This window comes from Rhinoderma darwinii, chromosome 12, assembly GCF_050947455.1.
Source record: "Rhinoderma darwinii isolate aRhiDar2 chromosome 12, aRhiDar2.hap1, whole genome shotgun sequence".
Taxonomy (NCBI): domain Eukaryota; kingdom Metazoa; phylum Chordata; class Amphibia; order Anura; family Rhinodermatidae; genus Rhinoderma; species Rhinoderma darwinii.
The window spans coordinates 52401649-52423107 of record NC_134698.1 but is presented as its reverse complement, the minus strand read 5'-3'; the positions used below and the strand labels follow the sequence as shown (position 1 = coordinate 52423107).

General features: G+C 43.6%; 1 protein-coding gene across 5 annotated transcripts in view; it reads right to left on the bottom strand.

The window, feature by feature from the left end:
• ACTN1 (actinin alpha 1) overlaps positions 1-21459 on the bottom strand; it is a 99328-nt gene that overhangs the window by 72024 nt on the left and 5845 nt on the right. Inside the window, exon 1 of one of the 5 annotated variants that reach the window (XM_075843853.1) lies at positions 12930-13058. The exons of the other annotated variants lie outside the window; for them this stretch is intronic. The gene's annotated coding sequence lies outside the window, so the exon portion shown is untranslated. Of the gene's footprint in view, positions 1-12929; positions 13059-21459 lie in introns of those variants that run through there. 5 annotated transcript variants of the gene reach the window in all.

Genomic DNA, 21459 nt, shown 5'->3' with positions numbered 1-21459 from the left:
ATCCAAACTTCTGACATGTCATTAGCTACACTTTAAGTTCCAAAAAATAAGATAGACACAACAGCCTCCTTATTGCAGAAAGCATTATTTATTTACGCCAACATCACGCATACAGATGGGCTGATGTTGGCATAAATAATGCTTTCTGCAACAAGGAGGCGGTGGTCTGTACTAAAAACTTTTTGGATCTGTTCTCACTAGTGTCATGGCTTTTGTTTATAATGGAAGCCACTACTCTGGGACAGATCAGTTTTCCAGATCCAGACAAACACTGATGGATCTAATTAACTTTAATGGGGTCCCTAGGGGCTCCAGTCATTTTTACGTTAAGAATAGTGCTGCAGACTACACTACTCTTAAACGTCAAAAACACCGGAAAGGCCAACACAACCCCCGACAGGGTCTCCCAACGCCAGTGCGAATTGCCTTACCTGCTGTTTGAATGTAGTGCGAGTACAGATCCATAGGTCTGTACCGCTAGATCAGGGCTGGTACTTGGCGTAAGAAGACGCAGTAGCGCACGCCTCATTTGCCATAACTGATCTAATATTTGCTGATACATTGCAGTCTTCACGTTCTGATCTGACTGTACGGTGTGCAGTAAATCACTGGTTACTTTTGTCTCATCCATGAATGCACAATATGTACATAAGGTTCTATGTGCAACCATATGTGAACCCTCCTCTACTCCCCACCTGCATTCACCAAGATATTCAGGCGCTAAAATTTCTATTTCAGATAAAAGACCCCACAAGTATAAAGCACTGCATTCCTGGGACAATCTGTTTTATTATAAACTTCTGTGTCAGAATGTTCTATGTCCATCCCACTGCATTATACGGTAACCCCTAATTTCTCTATTCATGTGCAATTCGGCACATTTTACACTTCAGCTGCCTCATGTAAGAACATTTTATTTGCATTTAAACCTAAACACATAAGGGAATAAAGTTAACAGGGATTGAATACGACAGCCGGGACCGTCCCAACCTGTTTATCTTATACTCAATCTGGTCTTCCAATAGTGTAAACTCACATTCGGATATGTTTAAGTTAAGCGATCAACAGCTATAAACAATACTTTCCTAAAAGACAAGCCCGGCCTAGAAGTAGCCTCTGTTATGCCATAAATGGACAGAAAAGCTGCGTCTAGTTTATTGTTTGCAGGAATCTTCACATCAGATGTTTTGTATTACCAGGTTTATTAGACTCCGATAAATCACAGGACAGCAGCATAAGGCTAAGGCCGCATGTACACGACCGTAATTTTGATCTGCAATTCCAGCTCCATAATTGTGAATCAAAGTACGGATCTATTCATTTCTATTGTCCACGGACACCTTCCCGTATAAATTGACGGGGAGGTGTCCGGGCCGTAGAAAGCATCCGCAAAAAATAGCACATGTCCTACTTTTTTATTTTATGGACCGTGCTCCTATACTTTATAATGGGAGCAGGGCCCACAAATTCGGGGAATGTCCGCGCCCGTAATCATGGACCATACACACGGCTACGGCCACGCGCAGGGGGCCTAAACACAGACAAAAGGATCATTTGGCTGTTATAAATGATAGTGGGGGTTCATACCGATAATACACACGTTTCGCATGAACACAACAATACTAAAAAAATTAATAAAAAGACCACGATTAGATGAAACGTCTACCATCTATGGCCAAGCTTTAGCGCTCCTGTAAAAGGAAACGTGTGCACCGAGGTTGTATAAATCGTTAATATGGAGCGGTACAACCTCTACTGTATCTCATTACGCCTCTGATTTCATATGGAGATTGACAGATTCCATAAAAATCGGACAGAATTTTTTTTTATAAGGGCGCCATTGGGCACTGTATGTATGTACAGCGATATTCTCCGCTAGATGCGTTGCTGCGTTCATATGGAGTCTAATGGAGCATGTATGATTTTTTTTGTCAGATTTGTAAGTAATCCAACAGTAAGAACCTCCGTATGCCGCAAAATGAAAATCGGACACAAAAGAGTGGGTCCTGTGGGCCTCTATGACAGTCCATTTATGGAATACGTCGATGTGCATGAGACCTTATGCCATACTAGCTGAATTTCTTGGTACCTTTGCTTCCTAGAATGCAAATCACTAGAGCAAGCTCTGTACAGACACTGAACCAACAGGAATGTTTCGGCAATTGGGATTTGCAACCTGCAGAAATGAGTTCGCTGCTGTGGATGTGATACATCCCAGCTTGTTCTTTTATGGTCTGATTAAATGTATGTCCTACGATGACTGAGATTATTCAGCCTGGAACGCATTGTTCCAATATACAAACAAATCTTGCATCACCAAACAAAAGTCATTAGATAAAGAATGGAGGTTAACATAATCAGATATATATATATATATATATATATATATACACACACACACACACACACACACACACACACAGTGAAGGAAATAAGTATTTGATCCCTTGCTGATTTTGTAAGTTTGCCCACTGTCAAAGACATGAACAGTCTAGAATTTTTAGGCTAGGTTAATTTTACCAGTGAGAGAGAGATTATATAAAAAAAAACAAAAACAAAAAACCTGAAAATCACAGTCAAAATTATATATATTTATTTGCATTGTGCACAGAGAAATAAGTATTTGATCCCCTACCAACCATTAAGAGTTCAGCCTCCTCCAGACCAGTTACACGCTCCAAATCAACTTGGTGCCTGCATTAAAGACAGCTGTCTTACATGGTCACCTGTATAAAAGACTCCTGTCCACAGACTCAATTAATCAGTCTGACTCTAACCTCTACAACATGGGCAAGACCAAAGAGCTTTCTAAGGATGTCAGGGACAAGATCATAGACCTGCACAAGGCTGGAATGGGCTACAAAACCATAAGTAAGACGCTGGGTGAGAAGGAGACAACTGTTGGTGCAATAGTAAGAAAATGGAAGACATACAAAATGACTGTCAATCGACATCGATCTGGGGCTCCATGCAAAATCTCACCTCGTGGGGTATCCTTGATCCTCAGGAAGGTGAGAGCTCAGCCGAAAACTACACGGGGGGAACTTGTTAATGATCTCAAGGCAGCTGGGACCACAGTCACCAAGAAAACCATTGGTAACACATTACGCCGTAATGGATTAAAATAATCAGTGCCCGCAAGGTCCCCCTGCTCAAGAAGGCACATGTACAGTCCCGTATGAAGTCTGCAAATGAACATCTGGATGATTCTGAGTGTGATTGGGAGAAGGTGCTGTGGTCAGATGAGACAAAAATTGAGCTCTTTGGCATTAACTCAACTCGTCGTGTTTGGAGGAAGAGAAATGCTGCCTATGACCCAAAGAACACCGTCCCCACTGTCAAGCATGGAGGTGGAAACATTATGTTTTGGGGGTATTTCTCTGCTAAGGGCACAGGACTACTTCCCCGCATCAATGGGAGAATGGATGGAGCGATGTACCGTCAAATCCTGAGTGACAACCTCCTTCCCTCCACCAGGACATATAAAAATGGCTCGTGGCTGGGTCTTCCAGCACGACAATGACCCGAAACATACAGCCAAGGCAACAAAGGAGTGGCTCAAAAAAAAGTACATTAAGGTCATTGAGTGGCCTAGCCAGTCTCCAGACCTTAATCCCATCGAAAACTTATGGAGGGAGCTGAAGATCCGAGTTGTCAAGCGACAGCCTCGAAATCTTAATGATTTACAAATGATCTGCAAAGAGGAGTGGGCCAAAATTCCTTAAAACATGTGTGCAAACCTCATCATCAACTACAAAAAAACATCTGACTGCTGTGCTTGCCACCAAGTATTAAGTCTTGTTTGCCAAAGGGATCAAATACTTATTTCTCTGTGCACAATGCAGATAAATATATATAATTTTGTATATATCTAAAACTTATGAATTTAGAGCCTGGCCCAAAACTTAATTATCTAAATATACATGTGAGTATGACAATGTGGTCTGCTAGTCATGCTCTGGAGGAAGAAGGACATGGGGACACTGGAGATCAGCATTACAAGACTCCTACTAACTGGGATTTCATTACGTGACCGATAATCCCTTCTCTATCCAAAAATGTAAGTTTAACTTCTTGACTATAGTTGCGCATTAAGTGTGTAGTCCCAAGTTAGGCTAAATTCACACTTGCGATGTATAATCAGTTACTCTGATCCGTTTTTAGAGCAAAATAAGGATAACAAAAAACGGATCAGTTAAATATCCCATTGGAATAAAAAAATAATGGATGTAAACGGATTACTATCAGTTTTACATTGACACGAATGATAAAAAATAACCCAACCGTTAGACATCTTTTTTTTTTTTTTGAATGGAGAAAAGTCCTTTACTCTTAACTCTTCTCTCCGTAAAAAGAAACGGATGACTAACATAATGGACGGTAATGGATGTAATTAAAAATCCCATTGATTTCAATGGGATTTTTAACGGATACGTTTTTATCTATTATTCTGATATTATTACACAACACAAGTGTGAACTTAGCCTTAAATTTTTATAGCATATTCATAGCTACCAAAACTCCCGTCTCGCATGGTAAGGCACAAAGAATGTATGAGACTGGTCAGAAGATGTCAGATGAGACTTCTAAAAAGTGTTGACCATCACTACTTTGGACGCTTGTGAACGTTTTGGCTTTATAGGTGGGTTGAATGCATTCTTAGAAGTGACTGCCAACAGGACGTCATTCACCAGGGCACCAATCTTAATCACTTACTAATAAACGTGTATTAACATCTGTTAGCACGAGGTCTCCATACAAAGGATCATGCTGGGAGCTTTAAATGGTAATCCCCTATTTAAATGCCATATTGTAAGCAGGTCCCCATCTCTGCTTCATTTGGCGCATTAGGGGTGCAGCTCTCCATGGAAAAAGTAATGCATATTAATAATATTGCTTCTCCCAGACAGGCATACGCCACAGAGAACTACAGGACACTCAGAATTACACTTACATGTAATAGGAACTCGACTTTCACACATGAGTTGCTACTTGATTGAGAAAAATGCTGGATCCACCCATGTCTAAGGTATACCTGGGACAGACATAAATCCGCAATAGAACAAAGGCGGCGATTCAAAACATACACACAAAAAAAAAAAACAACACCATACATTTCACATGCTGAATTTGGGACTTTGTTGGGAATCTTGGGGTCCAAATCTACAGCAGGAAGTGCATATATTTACTTAGATTGATCTCCATGTACCCACTATGTCTGCTATCCGGACATAAGCAAGTAAATAAATATATGAAAGATAAACTGAAAAACATTTTGAAGAAAATGTTGTTAAGACTTAATTCTATTGTGTGGAACCGATAATTTTAAGGCTGGGTTCATACGGTGCGTTATTACATTTTTAGAATTTATTTTTTGGGTTTTGGTTGATGAACTCCTTTAGAGAGACATGAGAGTTCACCTGCTGAGGGGAAAAAAAAATGCATGCTAAAATCGCAACAGAAACGCACCAGCCTACGGCCGGATTTACACGAGCGTGTGCGTTTTACGCACGCAAAAAAAGCAGCGTTTTGCGCGCGCAAAAGGCACTTAACAGCTCCGTGTGTCATCACCATATGATGCGTGGCTGCGTGCTTTTCGCGCAACCGCCATCATTATGTTTGTAAACAGAAAAGCACGTGCTTTTCTGTTTTCATTCATAGTTTTACTGCTGTTGCGCGAATCACGGAAGTGCTTCCGTGTGCTGTGCGGACAGACGCTGCATGAAAATCACGGACTATCTGCACAGCCCCATAGACTAACATAGGTCCGTGCGCCGCGAGTGAAAAGCACACGCGTTGCACGGACATATTAAACGCTCGTGTAAATCCGTCCTTAGGAACATGGACATAATAAAATCGCTTGGATTAGGCTGGATTCACATCTGCGGTGGTGTGTTCCGTTGTTTTGCTCCATCAGAGGATACCGAGGGAACAGGTTGACTTTAATAGGTTCCGTCGGCTTTCCGTCAGGGTGTCCGTGATTTTACCGGACACAACAGCGCAGCATGCTGTGATATTATATCCGGTGGACTCCGGCATACCCCAGATGTGAACATAGCCTTAACGAATACTGTTACATCTATGACCAACTTTCCACTTTCTGCAACGTGGATATCTCCGTGCCTATATAACGCCCCATAGAGATGAACACATTGCTAGAACAATGAGCTGAAATATTTATATTTATACAGACGACGGGGCGGATCATGACAATACTCTAGAACACCCTACAGCTCTACATCTTATTCTATGCCACTGAATGGTGAAATTTGGAACATTTATAGGAGCGTGCTGCAAGATGTAAAAGGTTTTAACCATCAATATAATTTTCCTACGGCTTATTCTAGTTGCACTGGGAAGGGTTAATTTCTCCCCAACAAAAGATTTTAGTTAGTAGCAAAGTAAAAAGGGGAACAATATTTACTTGTTTAAAGTCCATTAGGGACATTAGGATATATGCACTCTCCAGAATGCAAAAAAGGAGGAATTGGAGGCAGCAGCGACACATCTATGGATAAGATCTAACCTTTGCTCCAAGCAGATGTGTGCGGAGCAATGGCAGATATAGTAACATGTTGTCCCGCGCGTATACTCACCTCTTTATAAAGTGGGGGTAAGAAGCCTTTAGAACAAAAGGGTCAGATCTACACATCTTGCGATCCCAAGTGTGATTTTGGGGTGTGGGAGTCTGACCCAGAGTTAAGGGCTTGTCCACACGTAACGGAATTGCTGCATACAATTTCTGCAGCATTTTTATTACTGCAGAAAATGGTGTGGATTTTGTGGCGTTTTTTCACAATGATGGGAGATAGTAACATCTCCTCTGAAAAATGCAGCAAATCAGTCCACTTTCCGCAGCAGGAACGGACATGCTGCGGTACGGAAAATACGCACCGCAGGTGAATTTCTGGTCGGTAATTTTACGCAACATATGAATGAGATTTGTTAAACTCACCCACTTTGCTGCTACTGTATTCTGGACGTAAAAACCGCCACAATACCGTTACGTGTGGACAAGCCACACGACAGGGCTCATGCACATGACCGTTGCCGATTTTGCGGACCACAAAACACGGATCACAGTGGTTTCCGTGTGTTGTTCGTTTCTTTTGCAGACCCATACACTAGAATGGGTAAGACGGACTGCAAATATGGACAAGAATAGGACCCGTTGTATAGTTTGAGGCAAGAACACGTGGATCTGCAAAAAAACCTGTGTGTGTATGGCCCCATAGAAATTAACTTTTCAGTATGCTATCCGCAATAAAACGGATGGGACACGAAAGAAAACAACGGTTGTTTTGTGTGCCTGAGCCCTAAAGGACTCTGCCGGGATCAAGTTAAAAAAATAAACATCAGTTATTATGCGTCTTAGATTCCCAAAATGTTATTATAGACCAAGGCAATGGGTGACACTAAAGGTTTATTGTGGACTACAAACCTCAGCATGCCCTGCCAGATGGAGGCTCTTAAGAATGTCATGGCAGCGACACGATCTGTATATAAGGAGTGTCCCATTTGGAGATTCTCAGCAGCAGGGAATGAATGAATGGTTTAACATTATGACTAACAGTACATCATAGCTGTTTCTGGATTCCAGAGAGTGATCTAATGCAGGATTCCTTTGGCTTTATAATTCAAAGAAAACTCCTCCTAAACTCCGTCCCCTAAAGTTAATAGGAATAAAAAAAAAAAAAAAAGTTGAACATTTCCATTTTTGGACATGAGGGAGCTCTTGCCGAATAGTCTTAGACCACAAGCTCAGACAGGGACATAAACGGAGGCTGGCTGTGATCAGCTGAGAGGAAACGATGGGAGGTGAAGTCTACTCCGCCGCAGGCACAAGAATTTAAAGGAACACGGCCCTCTTAAATATTACATACTTGTAGAGATTGGAAGGGTCTGGTTGTGCCTGTTCACACTGTGTTCTACAAGGAGATTATTTATAATATGGCATACAATAAATAATAAGAAAACAATAACCCCTCCAGAACAGAATACTTAAGACATGAAAAAGTTAGATAATTGTTATAGTAGAAGACGTGGGGTATGTTCATGTTTTAGCCTGCAAAGTTAGAGCTTGTGCTGCACAGAGTTTAGCAATATGTATGGGAAGTAGATTTTATTCACCATAAATTTCTTAAAAGGGGGTTTTCCAGGTTTTAAAAATACTTTTCAAATAGTGCTATGGATGAAACGTCACTATGGGCAGCAGTGGCTCAGTGGTTAGTGACGTTGCCTTGGTGTGCTGGGTTCAAGTCCGACCAAGGGCAACATCTGCATGAAGTAGGTTTCCTCCGACACTCCCAAAAACATACTATCAATTCTGGTCAAAAAGGGGGTAGTGGGGGACCCCCCCCCCCCCTTCCATTACGTCCATATACCTTTACACGGAATGTGGACAGGTGTCTTCGTGGGGCAGTTTCTCTAAGGCTGAGAATTCACGCCACGGTTGAAATGCATTTTTTGCATTGAAATGCAAGATTATATTTACCTTATTATACACGGCTCTGTTCTGGATTTAAACAAGAGTGGCCCCATGACGGACGGATATACAACTTAAAATACAAAGATGTTTAACTTTTCATTATACAACGATGAAGCTTCATTTACGTAAAGCCATAAAATCCTTTTAATGCCCAATGAAAAAAAAGCCTGGTTACTCATCGGATACATCTTACATAAACTTTCAGGCAAAGAGAGAGATTTGTACTTCTTGATTTCCAAGGCTGAATACAATTGAAGCAAAAAACTCAATATTCTGTATGGGGTTTCTGCCTCTGGATGTGAACAAGAATATTCCCATTTATTGACAGCAAGCAAAGTTCTTTAAAATGGGAGGATTTAACAAACAATTTGAGAAAGATGCAGAAATTCTGATTATACAATTATAACATTCATTCATATAAAACTTAAGATACTTTAACAATGGATACCATGGGGGCACGGGGGTCAAGAGGAATGGGGACAGGGATGTATACTTATTTTCAACCATAAGGCTGCTCTTTGGAGGGCATGTATACACTAGTCTGGCCTAGGACTTTTAATGTCCATGGAAGCTGTATGGAATTTGAATTCTTCTGCCAGACATATCAAAAGTTTCTGACCATTCCCACAGCTAAACAGAACGATTTAGGCTGAGTTCACACCTGCATCATGGCTTCTGTTTCTGACTCCGTGATGGATCGCGGTAACGAATACCACAGCTGCCCGATGGACCCCATATACTTATAATTGGGTCTGTTTGGTTTTGTTAAAGTTTCCGTCAATTTAACAGGACCATCACTATCCTCCACGTCAAATCTGATAGAATTCGCAACAGAACCCCCAACCAAAATGTGAACATAGCCAAACAGCTACTCGCTGTTACCAATATTTTAACGAAGCCCCCACTGTAGACAAGTCGCAAATATTGGTAGAAATCCCTTTCTACTACTGAGTCACTGCATTCAATGTTGCTGACAACTGCAAATATCTGGCCAAGGAAATTCTGCACATATTAGAATTGGGTCCCATCCAAAACCTATAAAATGACTGCAGCATTTACAAGCGGCGGAAAAAATAAAGGGAAAGTGAATAATTACAATCATTTCATTCTAGACTTCGTAATGATTTTTTTTTTCTGTCCCCGCACACATGGTGGATTTGTTGCAGAATTTCGACAAGATTTTGCTAAAGATTTTACATTGAAAGGGACGAAATCCGCAGTGAATATCCAGAACAGAATGAGCATGCTACCGATTTGAAAATTCCCAGCATGCTCTGATTTCCAGGCTGAAAATTCCCAGCAGCATATGGATGAGATTTTTTTTAAATCTGATCTACTTGCCTGCAACAGATGTGGATTTTCCAGCCTTTTAGTCAAACTTCCTACCAGGAGTTGGACTATTCTCAAGCTGGTTCTTTGTAAGCCCCCTGCACACGGCTGTAGCCGTAATCACGATCCGTGATTACCGGCACAGACGGCCGCAGACTGTCATTTGCGGGCCTTGCTCCTATTATAACGTATAGGAGCACGTTCTGTAAATTGAAATTTTTTTTAGGACACGTCCTATCTTTTTCGGCTCATTTCTACGGCCCGGAAACCTTCTCATAAATATACGGGAAGGTGTCCATGAGCCATAGAAATTAACACATTCGTATTTTGATCCGCAATTGAAGATCAACATTACGGTCGTGTGCATGGGGCCTACCAGAGGACGTGGCCGCCAGTTGACACTGCTGGGTCTAGATGTGGTCTGGGTCTTGTGGAGATCCAGTTGTATCACTAGCAGGAAGGTAGCCAGGGAAAGGGCAGTCTGGACTTGAAGGGGACTTTTGGTTTCTCATTTGGTGTCCGACTTTAATAGTACGTCCACATTGGTGACTCCAATTTTTTGGTCATGACAAGGGCTTCCATTGTTCAAGAGTAAGCAGATTTTTTGACATGTTGGTAGATCCCTGTAATATATATGCAGCGCTTCTCTTATTACATAGAAAGAGGGAAGGACTGGACCCCATTAATGGGGTTCTAAAGCTTAATATAAATCTGCTTAGTTACAATATAAGAACATAAGCCACTTTGCAATCATTTTGCAGTGTTATTCAGTACTCTAAAAGCAGGCAGCAGTGTAAACAAATTAGGTTGTTAATTCTGGTTGCTATGGCTACGTCCAGGTTCTCAAAAGATAATGTCCCAACAAGGGAAAAGTATGTATGTATGTATATCCACCTGAATGGAGATATACTGTAAAATACCCGCTTTGAAGGAAAAAACTGAAGGGGATGCAGCACTAAAGCAGCGCTGCTGCCCCTTCTATCTCAGGATCGGTAGGTGCACTGGCAGTTGGATCCACTGATCAGAAAGTGATGACAGTTCCTAGTCATAGGTCATCATTTTCTGTGATGGGAATAACCCTTTAATAGCTGCCTTTAGACAATAGGGTTTATATTAAGCGCTCTTCCCCTTATATAAAAAGTTCCAGAATCCACATTGTTGACTGTGATTATGTAATGACAAACGCAAATACAAATAAAGGTCCAGAACCCGCAACAGAAAAGCAGCGATTCTGCAACATAAATTGAAATGCTGCAGATTAAAAAACACTCCGCAGGTCAATTTATGAACTTTTTTTACGCAGCATGTGGATGAGATTTGTTCAAAACTCATCCACTTTGCTGCTACTGTAAATTACTGCAAATTTTCTGTGAACCGTGAATCCCGATTTAGGGTGTATTCACACGTTGTGATCATCTTGTGCATTTTGCTGTAATTTCAGTAAAATCCTACTTGGATGCCATTTTGTAAAAAATTTACAGCAAAAAAAAACCCAAAACCCTGCAATATGACCGCAACGTGTGAATACACCCTTTGGGATGCAGCCAATTTTGGATTTACAGTGTACCTAACTTTTCAGTTGACATTTCAAAATAAGCTGTCTTATGGTGTACATGAGGAAGAACATTATATATAGCCATTATATAACTTGTATATGGCATTGTTTAGCAGTATTCCCCTCTGAAGGCTCCATCTCTAATTCTCAAGTTTCCCTGAACTAGTGGGCGGAGTCAATCTGCTAATAGGTCTTCTATACACAGCACAGATAAGGAGAATCCTGCTCTCACATATATACGCACACATACATACGCACGCACGCACGCACGCACGCACACACACGGACGCACGGACGGACGCACACACACGCGTATGCACGCACACACACGCGTATGCACGCACACACATGCACACATGCTGCAACAGCATGGAGGAGATTATACAGCAGTAAAGAACAGTATAGCTGAGAATCCAGCACTGGGGTGAGATATAACTCTTACCAGCAGCCTGGGTCTACTGTCTGATGTCCCCCTCTCCATTGACTTCTGTAGGCAGCATGTCTATGACTTTCTATCCCTGCTCTCCCCTCCCTCTCTATAGACTTCTATGGGAAGTGTGTCTGTGTCTTTTCCTCCCTGCTCCCTCCTTCCCTCTCCATCGACTTAGATTGGCGGGTTGTAAATTGACACACCACTTCCTTCAATCCATCTCCTCTGCTTTGTAACAAGAGATGGATTTTGCTTGACAACAAGGAGTGGACAGAGGATTACAGGAAAGGGAAAAACCTAGTGGCAGTAACTTCACACAGAATTGACATGGATAAATTTACAACATTTTAACAGCAAGTAGATTACAAAAGTGCTAAATATCAGGTATACAATTAGCATAAGTTGTTTGAAAAGTTAATGTCTATATAAGACACCTCAATTTGAAAGCCATAATGCCTCATGCACACGACCGTTGTGCCACCCGGGCTGTTTTTGACGGCATCTGAGTGGCACCCGATAGTCTTCACGGACCCATTCACTTTAGCAGGTGAATCGGGACCGTGAAAAATGGTCTGAGTCTCCGATCCGAGGAAAGATAGAACATGTCCTATCTTTCCTCGGATCACTGATGGGACTCGGACGGCGCACACGGTCGTGTGCATGAGGCGTAAGTGTTTTAGCTATTTATATGCTATTGTATCTGTATGAGATCTTATGTGGTATGAATTTTATTTTACTGGTTGAAAAAAATGCAGAGGAATACGGTACCAGCCATGTAGATGAAACCGGAACACATCTCATCTACAGGTTGCAGAATTTTTACACACTGACCTGACGTGCGGATTTTAAAAAGCGTAGCAAATCAATTTCGGACATGGATTTCACACCTTTCAATAACGGGTAAAATCTGCAGCAAAATACTCGTTCCACATTTGGATATTGCTGCAGATCCGCCATGGATTTGCGGCAGAATGCGCAGGCATATATTTCCCTACGTGTGCAGGGAACTAAATCTAAACAGCATTAAGGCAGCTCTGCCAGCGTCGTACGTTTGCGGAAGTTAAATACTAATCGCTCATATAAAAAAACCGCTATCTGTAAACAAGCCTGAGGGAAAAAAAAAATACCTCAAACTTCGGAATATAATTAACAGGGGTCTTGTCACCTCCCTATCCTGCTCACACCACACACGCAGACGGTGGTTGTAAGGAATTTAAGGGGGATTAAAGGCTCTGGGGTCTGCTCATGTGGTCACGAGCCAGACTGCGGCATATCTTTCCAGGAGTGTCGCCAAACAATAAAAGCTTTATAGAAATGTCCAACTCCAAACAAGGACAGTGCTACCTCCAGGGCCACTCACTAATTTTTCACCCCCACCCTGCCGAGCAGATTTAATATCCAGCAGATTGTGCTTCCGCTTTCTCCAGAAGAACAGAGGTAAGCTTTATATTGGGAGGGGGCGGCACACGTGCTAGCAGAGGCCTGCTATATTCATTAGGTTCCTGCCAAATATGTATCTATTTCAATCCCTGGATTCCATCATTAAATTAATGGATTACGCTTAAAACATGTGATGGGCCTTTTCAATTCACTACCCAGCCCATGGGATCCCTCATGAAGACCGCCAGGAGGTAGATTTGGTTCAGATACACATCATTACTAGGTATCTGAAAGGCCCTTTAGTCTCCAAACACTTCCTATTTGAAGACTGGAAATCAAACTCTGGTTTTACCATCGCCACCCCCTTTAAAGCAAATACCTAAATCACATTATGCTATTTTCTACTATACTTTGCATATCAATTCCTCAATATTTCAAGACCTCCTTCGGTCAGTGAATTGAAAGCGAAGCATAACCAAAACTTTTCATAACCGAGGGTTCGCTACAATGTATATAGTCCAGGCAATCCTCTGGGAGCTAAACAGTAGCGCAACACTTTGGGCCTGTTCACATCACCGTTGCCCTTCCGTTAAGGGGTTCCGTCAGAGGTTTCCGTCGGGTTAACCCCTCAACGGAAAGGCAAGCGGAAACCTAAGCTTCCGCTTGCATCACCATTGATATCAATGGTGACGGAAACATTGCTAAAGGTTTCCATTTGTCACCGTTGTGACAGGGTTCCGTTGTTTTGACGGAATCAATAGCGCCGTCAACAGGTTAACCCGACGGAAACCCCTCAACGAAAGGGCAACGGTGATGTAAACACAGCCTTTGTCCTGTCCAGGCTGATAGATATTTCAATACTGATAGAATGGGTTTACAGCCTCTGGATGGGGAAAAAAAAAGGTTTCAATTCACCAACAGCAAGAAGAGATCTTGAAAATGGTGAGAAAATTAAAAACAAAGTAAAGTACAATGCAATATAATCCCTTTAAGTGAAGTGCAATTATAAGCAATATAACAACTTTACACACTAATGCCCTGCATGTGCCATGGGCAAGATACAGGTAATGTTTACAGCAGCCCATATTCTGTAAAAGAAGTGCTATCAGAGGATGGTGCGATTCCTGTTCGTACACTGCAAGTCTCAGATTGGTCCATTTAAGAAAGGTACGGATCTATCTGGAGACTTGCACTGTGTGAGGCTTTATGCGCAGAGGCAATCAGACTGCAAAACAGATCCACAGTACAAACCCATATTGCTGTTCACGTGGCGCTGTGTGGTGCCTCCTTCCATTTACTACATCATTGGGTGAATCCTGTCCAATATACGGTATGGTTTTTTTCGGAGGAATTTTTCCAGAATTTCTGATGTATTCTGTGCCTCTAACTTTTACAATGGGCAGCGTATTCGGGACCTGTAAAACATGGATCCCGAATATCCTGGTGTACGAAGCCTTATACTAAGTGGAGTATAAGGGTATGTGCACACGCAAACTCAAAAACGTCTGAAAATACGGAGGGGTTTTCAAGAAAAAACGGCTCCTGATTTTCCGGCCTTTTTTTAGCAACTCGCGTTTTTCGTGGCCGTTTTTGGAGCGGTTTTTCTATAGAATCAATGCACAACTGCTCCAAAAACAGCTCAAGAAGGGACATGCACTCCTTTTCCGCAGGCGTTTTTTTACGTGGCCGTTTCTCAAAAGAGCCGCGTAAAAAAAAAAAAAATCGGCCCGTTTTTCCCATTGAAATCAATGGGCAGATGTTTGGAGGCGTTCTGCTTCCGATTTTAAGCCGTGTGAACATACCTTAAGTGCTTATTCAGACAAACGTAAAATACGTCCGTGCAACGTGCGTGATTTACACGCGCCTCGCACGGACCTATGTTAGTCTATGGGGCCGGGCAGACAGTCAGTGATTTTTGCGCAGCGTGAGTCCGCTACGTAAAACTCACGACATGTCCGTTCTTTGTGCGTATTTCGTGCATCACGCACTTATTGAAGTCAATGGGTGCGTGAAAACCACGCATGGCACACGGAAGCACTTCCGTGGGACGCGACTTCCGTGGGACGCGCGTGATTCGCGCAACAGCAATGAAAAGGATGAATGAAAACAGAAAAGCACCACGTGCTTTTCTGTTTACAAACATAGCGTCATAATGATGGCGGCTGCGCGAAAAGCACGCAGCACCGCACCATATGATCATGACACACGGAGCTGTTAAGTGCCTTTTGCGCACTCAAGACGCCACGTTATTTGCATGCGCAAAACACACACGCTCGTGTGAATCCTGCCTAAGTGTGATAACTAGAATACTGGTCTCAGGAACTGGTCCATTGGTGTGGCAGTTACAAAGAGCCCTAGAATCCTGGAAGAGGAATCGTAGTGTTCTATGGTGGTCCACAGATATGCCATATATGTTCAGGATATGCCATTGATGTCTAATAGGTAGGCATCCGATTGCTGCGACCATGAGGATTGGGTGAAAGGGGGACGACGAATGTCCCCTGTGGCTCATTAGAACATGGCCAATAGGAGGAGGAGGAGAAGAGAGGGTCAGTATTACGTGTGCGGCACACTCCACTATAGGCTATGAGAGTAAGGGCCTGTTCACATCACCGTTTATTTCCGTTCCCGGGTTCCGTCAGAGTCGACTACGCTATTGATTCTGTCGGAAAAACGGAAGCCTGCCACAATGGTGACGAACGTAAACCATTAGCGATGTTTCCGTCACCATTGAGATCAATGGTGACTGAAACGGAAGCTGTGCTGTCACTTTCACTTTCCGTTGCGGGGTTCACCCGACGGAAACCTTCGACGGAACCCCGGAACGGAAATGAACGGTGATGTGAACAGGCCTTTAAACGGGTTTTCCAGGGAGGCACAATTTTTGCGGGGGGCAGTGCATGAGCACTGAGCTATGTGAAGGAACACAAAGAAAATGGGGCAGGCATTGAAGCATAATCAAAGAGTGAACAGGGCAGGCATTGAGGAGGCTGTGGACCAATAGGATGCCTCAAACCTGGGTGTATGTCAGAAGTCCCAGGTTTGAGGCCTCCTATTGGTCCACAGCCTCCTCAATGCTCGCGCCGTTCATTCTCTGCTTATGATACTCAGTGACACATGCACACAGGTCTGTCTGCATAATAACGCTCGTTCACGAGCATGCGTCGAAGTAAAAAAACACTAGAATGAAAAGCAGAACTTCCCCCAACCTCTAGCCGGCCGGAATAGGAACAAATGCGTTCCGATTTTTGACACAATGCATATTAGGAAGTTTATTTAATTTTGACATTGAGTATTAGTACAAAAACTTTGTATCCCTGGAAAACACCTTTAATAAAGCAGTAGAGTAAACTTGACCGCCATGACTCGTGGGCATCTCTCATACTAAATTCTTATATATATTCAGTATCTAAAATATTTTATTATGTTAAGGCAGAGTCCTATCAGATACTCCTCCACTAGTTGGCCATGCCTGGAACCATTAGAGGTCAACATACCACGCAAGCCTTTGAGAGTCTGTACATGAGCCAACTTGTAAGTGAGCTAGAGCCGATCTTAGTAATGAGACAAACGCGCCTCATTTTATCTACATATGTTTCCCAGTAACATGTGGCAGATGGAAAGAGGGAGAAGGGAGGATATTTTGGATGTGAAGAGGAAATACTGCAGGGATCAAAAAGCAGCGGAGGACTACTAGGTCATGGGAGACTGGTGGGAATTTAAAAGGAAAGGGGGGGGGGGGGGGGTTTCACAACATACCATGGGTATGAGGGTTGAAAACTTGAGGGGAAAAAATTAGACCAGTGCCATGTCTCATTGCCAGTTACAATAAAAATGTAACATCATAACCTAAAGGAAATGTACAAGGTTATAAAATCTGCAATCCACATCACGTTTAAAAAATAATTATAGAATATCACAATATCTCGCTTTTGTAGCGTCTCTCTTGTGCTGTTTTCGGGTGTGAACAGATCTTAAAGAGGCTCTGTCACCAGATTTTGCAACCCCTATCTGCTATTGCAGCAGATCGGCGCTGCAATGTAGATAAGAGTAACGTTTTTATTTTTAAAAACCGAGCATTTTTGGCCAAGTTATGGCCATTTTTGTATTTATGCAAATGAGGCTTGCAAAAGTCCAAGTGGGTGTGTTTAAAAGTAAAAGTACAACTGGGCGTTTTTACTACTTTTACTAGCTGGGCTTTCTGATGAGAAGTATCATCCACTTCTCTTCAGAACGCCCAGCTTCTGGCAGTGCAGATCTGTGACGTCACTCACAGGTCCTGCATCGTGTCGGCCACATCGGCACCAGAGGCTACAGTTGATTCTGCAGCAGCATCAGCGTTTGCAGGTAAGTAGCTACATCGACTTACCTGCAAACGCCGATGCTGCTGCAGAATCATCTGTAGCCTCTGGTGCCGATGTGTCCTCGCTCGTCTGACACGATGCAGGACCTGGGGAAGTGACGTCACAGCGTGATCTCTCGAGAACACGGCTGTGTCTGCACTGCCAGAAGCTGGGCGTTCTGAAGAGAAGTGGATGATACTTCTCATCAGAACGCCCAGCTAGTAAAAGTAGTAAAAACGCCCCGATGTACGCACATAATACACGCCCAGTTGTACTTTTACTTTTCAACACGCCCAGTTGTACTTTTGCAAGCCTCATTTGCATAAATACAAAAATGGTCATAACTTGGCCAAAAATGCTCGTTTTTTAAAAATAAAAACGTTACTGTAATCTACATTGCAGCGCCTATCTGCTGCAATAGCAGATAGGGGTTGCAAAATCTGGTGACAGAGCCTCTTTAAGCGGACAATGGAAACACAATAACGGACAGCCGCCAACTATCTTTCTCTACTCCCCATTAAAAATTGCCGTTCTGACAAACAGGCATATTTAGGAGAGAGACACCTTTAGCACCAAATATTTTACCTCCAGAAAGTATCGTGCACGGGCCTGTTCTAATTATTTAATGCCACAGTGCCCTCCGCAGATGCTGCCACAGTGCCCTCCGCAGATGCTGCCACAGTGCCCTCCGCAGATGCTGCCACAGTGCCCTACGCAGATGCTGCCACAGTGCCCTCTGCAGATGCTGCCACAGTGCCCTCCGCAGATGCTGCCACAGTGCCCTCCGCAGATGCTGCCACAGTGCCCTCCGCAGATGCTGCCACAGTGCCCTCCGCAGATGCTGCCACAGTGCCCTCCGCAGATGCTGCCACAGTGCCCTCCGCAGATGCTGCCACAGTGCCCTCCGCAGATGCTGCCACAGTGCCCTCCGCAGATGCTGCCACAGTGCCCTCCGCAGATGCTGCCACAGTGCCCTCCGCAGATGCTGCCACAGTGCCCTCCGCAGATGCTGCCACAGTGCCCTCCGCAGATGCTGCCACAGTGATGTCAGGTGCTTGCCCAGAGCAGAGCCGCTTCTAGCACTCTGCCTGGGATTCCAGCTCTGGTCCTGACATCACTGTCCATATATGGATAGAGATGTCAAGGGCAACCCCAGAGCTGGAGTCCTGGGCAGAGCGCTAGTAGGCTCTTTCTGGGACTCCAGCTGTGCTCCTGACATCACTGGGACTCCTGCTCTGGGGAAGCCACTGACATCATTGTCGATGTATGGACACTGATGTCAGGGAATTCCACAGAGTCCTGGAGCAGAGCCTATACTAGCGCTCTGCACGGGACTCCGCTCTGGGGAAGCCCCAGACATCGCTGTTCATGTGTGGACAGCGATGTCAGGGACTTCCAGAATCTCGGAGCAGAGCCTATACTAGCGGCTCTGTGTCCCGCGGGCCGCAGATGACAGCCACAGGGGCCGCATGCAGCCCGCGGGCCGCGTGCTTGAGACCCCTGCTACAAGAGATAGGATTTTTTGTGGTTACAGTGAGCATTCAAAAGTTTTTTAATAAATGTGAAAACTATAAATACACTGGACTCTCGAGGAATAATCCTGCAATAGTAATTTAACCTGCTTTAGTACAGGTTTTTCTTATCTCCTCCTTAGGTTCAGTAAAAGCGTTTGGGACAGGCTGGGGAGGAAAGGGAGAGAGTAGGTATGGAAAAAAAAACAACGAGAAAAAATTTTTTTTAAAAACCACAGCACGCTCATTCTGTTCTAGTCACCGCAAGTTTCACCCTATTCAATCTAGAAGGGGTGAAATCCGTAGCAAAATACAGCAGAAATGGAAAATCCACAACAAATCTGCTACGTGTTTGAGTACCCTAAGGGTATTTGCACTCGGGTCAGATTTTTTCAGATGCTGCATTGGAATTTGCGGCTTTTCCGCAGTGGAAGTAGCAACATTTGCCATTTGTTGCAGAATTTCCCTTATACAACAAATATGCAACCATTCCGCAGCATAAATTGACATGCTGTGGAGTAAGGCCTCATGCACACGACCGTGTTTTTGCGTCCGCAATTCAACCGCAAATCCACGGGTTAATTGCGGACCCATTCATTTCTATGTGGCCATACCCACTATCCGTGTTTTCACGGCTCTCCGCATGTCCGCACATCCGTGCCGCAGAAACTCCGGACATGTCTTATTATGGGCCGCAAATGCGGTGCGGACATGCCAATAGAAGTCAATGGGCCCGTGGAAATTGCGGATACACCTCCGTATGTCATCCGCAGTTTGCGGATTTGCGGAAGTGTTGCTAGGCGACGAGCGGGAATGAGTTCTGTCGTCATCCTGTTTTACCTAGGCTTTTTTTTTTTCATCCGCATTTTGCGGATTACATACGGATGAACTGCGGATTACATACGGATGAACTGCGGATGACATTCCACGGAACACGGTCCTGGAATTTGCGGACCAGAAAAACACCACGGTCGTGTGCATGAGGCCTAAGTCAATTTCTGTATGGAAATTTTCTGCAGCGTGTGGATGAGATTTTTAAAATCTCATCAAATTTGCGGCTACAGTAACACTTCACAGGGAAACCGGACATCATAGAGAGGGGTTCCCTGCAGGACGGAGAGCCTTACATAGAGGTTAATATATTTATTACGGTATATAACTAATTTTGTGTTAAAATATAGAAAACGACCATTTAGACATTTATATGATACACCTAGGAGAAGTGGTAGAGCATATATGCATGTTTGAAGAGAAATAACTGGTCTTATTACACTAATATGGGGATTAGACCAAAGTTGTTGAAAATGAGTGATTTTCAACCAGAATGTAGGATTGTCAGGTATAATTTAACACAGAACGACTGTTTAAGCCGACCGATGACAGACGATAGTCTTCTGAAAAGGAGTTGGTCGGCCCACAGGGAAGGAGAATATGTGTGTGTAGATGTCAAGTTTTATTTTCTAACTCATGGATAGCTGTGGAATTCTACATCATCATCAGAACGTCACTTCTGGCAATATATCGGCCGTTACTCGCCTGGTGTAATTTAACATGTTGGGCCTCTTCCCTTGCTTGTAAATGGTTATCGCAAGGACACCAAGTCACCATTTTAGAGGATACATACAGATGGAGTTACACTAAGAATTGTACTGTGTCGACTTACTCGCGTCAGGAAAAAATACCAAGTAAATAAGTTAAGAGTTGGGCAGTCCCTTCACCAATGCAAAAATTAAGCGGGAACATTATTCTGAGGTATCAACCTACATGAATTGCGTTATAGGACAGACATTCGCATATTAAATGATTATTATGTCTAACCTTAAGCCAGCCATATACATTAGATAGCTTTTGGCCAAACACTAATTCAGCGGACAGCTACCTTCTCTGACCTGTCCATAAACGTCAGCTTGGTTGGAAGCAGCTTATCTCCTGCGGAAAAAAACGATCAGGCATGTAGACCTCCAACATGCCCAATCACTCATCCCAACATTTGTGCCATTGGGGCACTGTTGGCAGGGTCTCATACAGTCTCAGTCAGCTAATCCCACCAAATTTATCGGGTTTGGCCAACTTTGATCCAAGGCCTCATGCACACGAATGTGTTTTTGAATCCGCAATTCACCTGAAAATCTGTGTGTGAATTGCGGACCATTTCATTGCTATGGGCCCACACACACGACCATGGACTCAGCGGTCCGTGCACTGGCCGGGAGCCTGTACCACAATAAGATAGGACGTGTCTTATTACAGGCCCCATTTGCGTTCAAGGCTCATTGAAATCAACATGTGCACGGTCCATGATTGGGGGGGGGGGGGGGGGTCGGCCCACGGATGACACTCCGCGGCTGTCCGTGCCGCAATCAGGGGCCGTGCACACTGCTACGGTCGTGTGCATGAGGCCTTATTGTATGGTCAGCATAAAG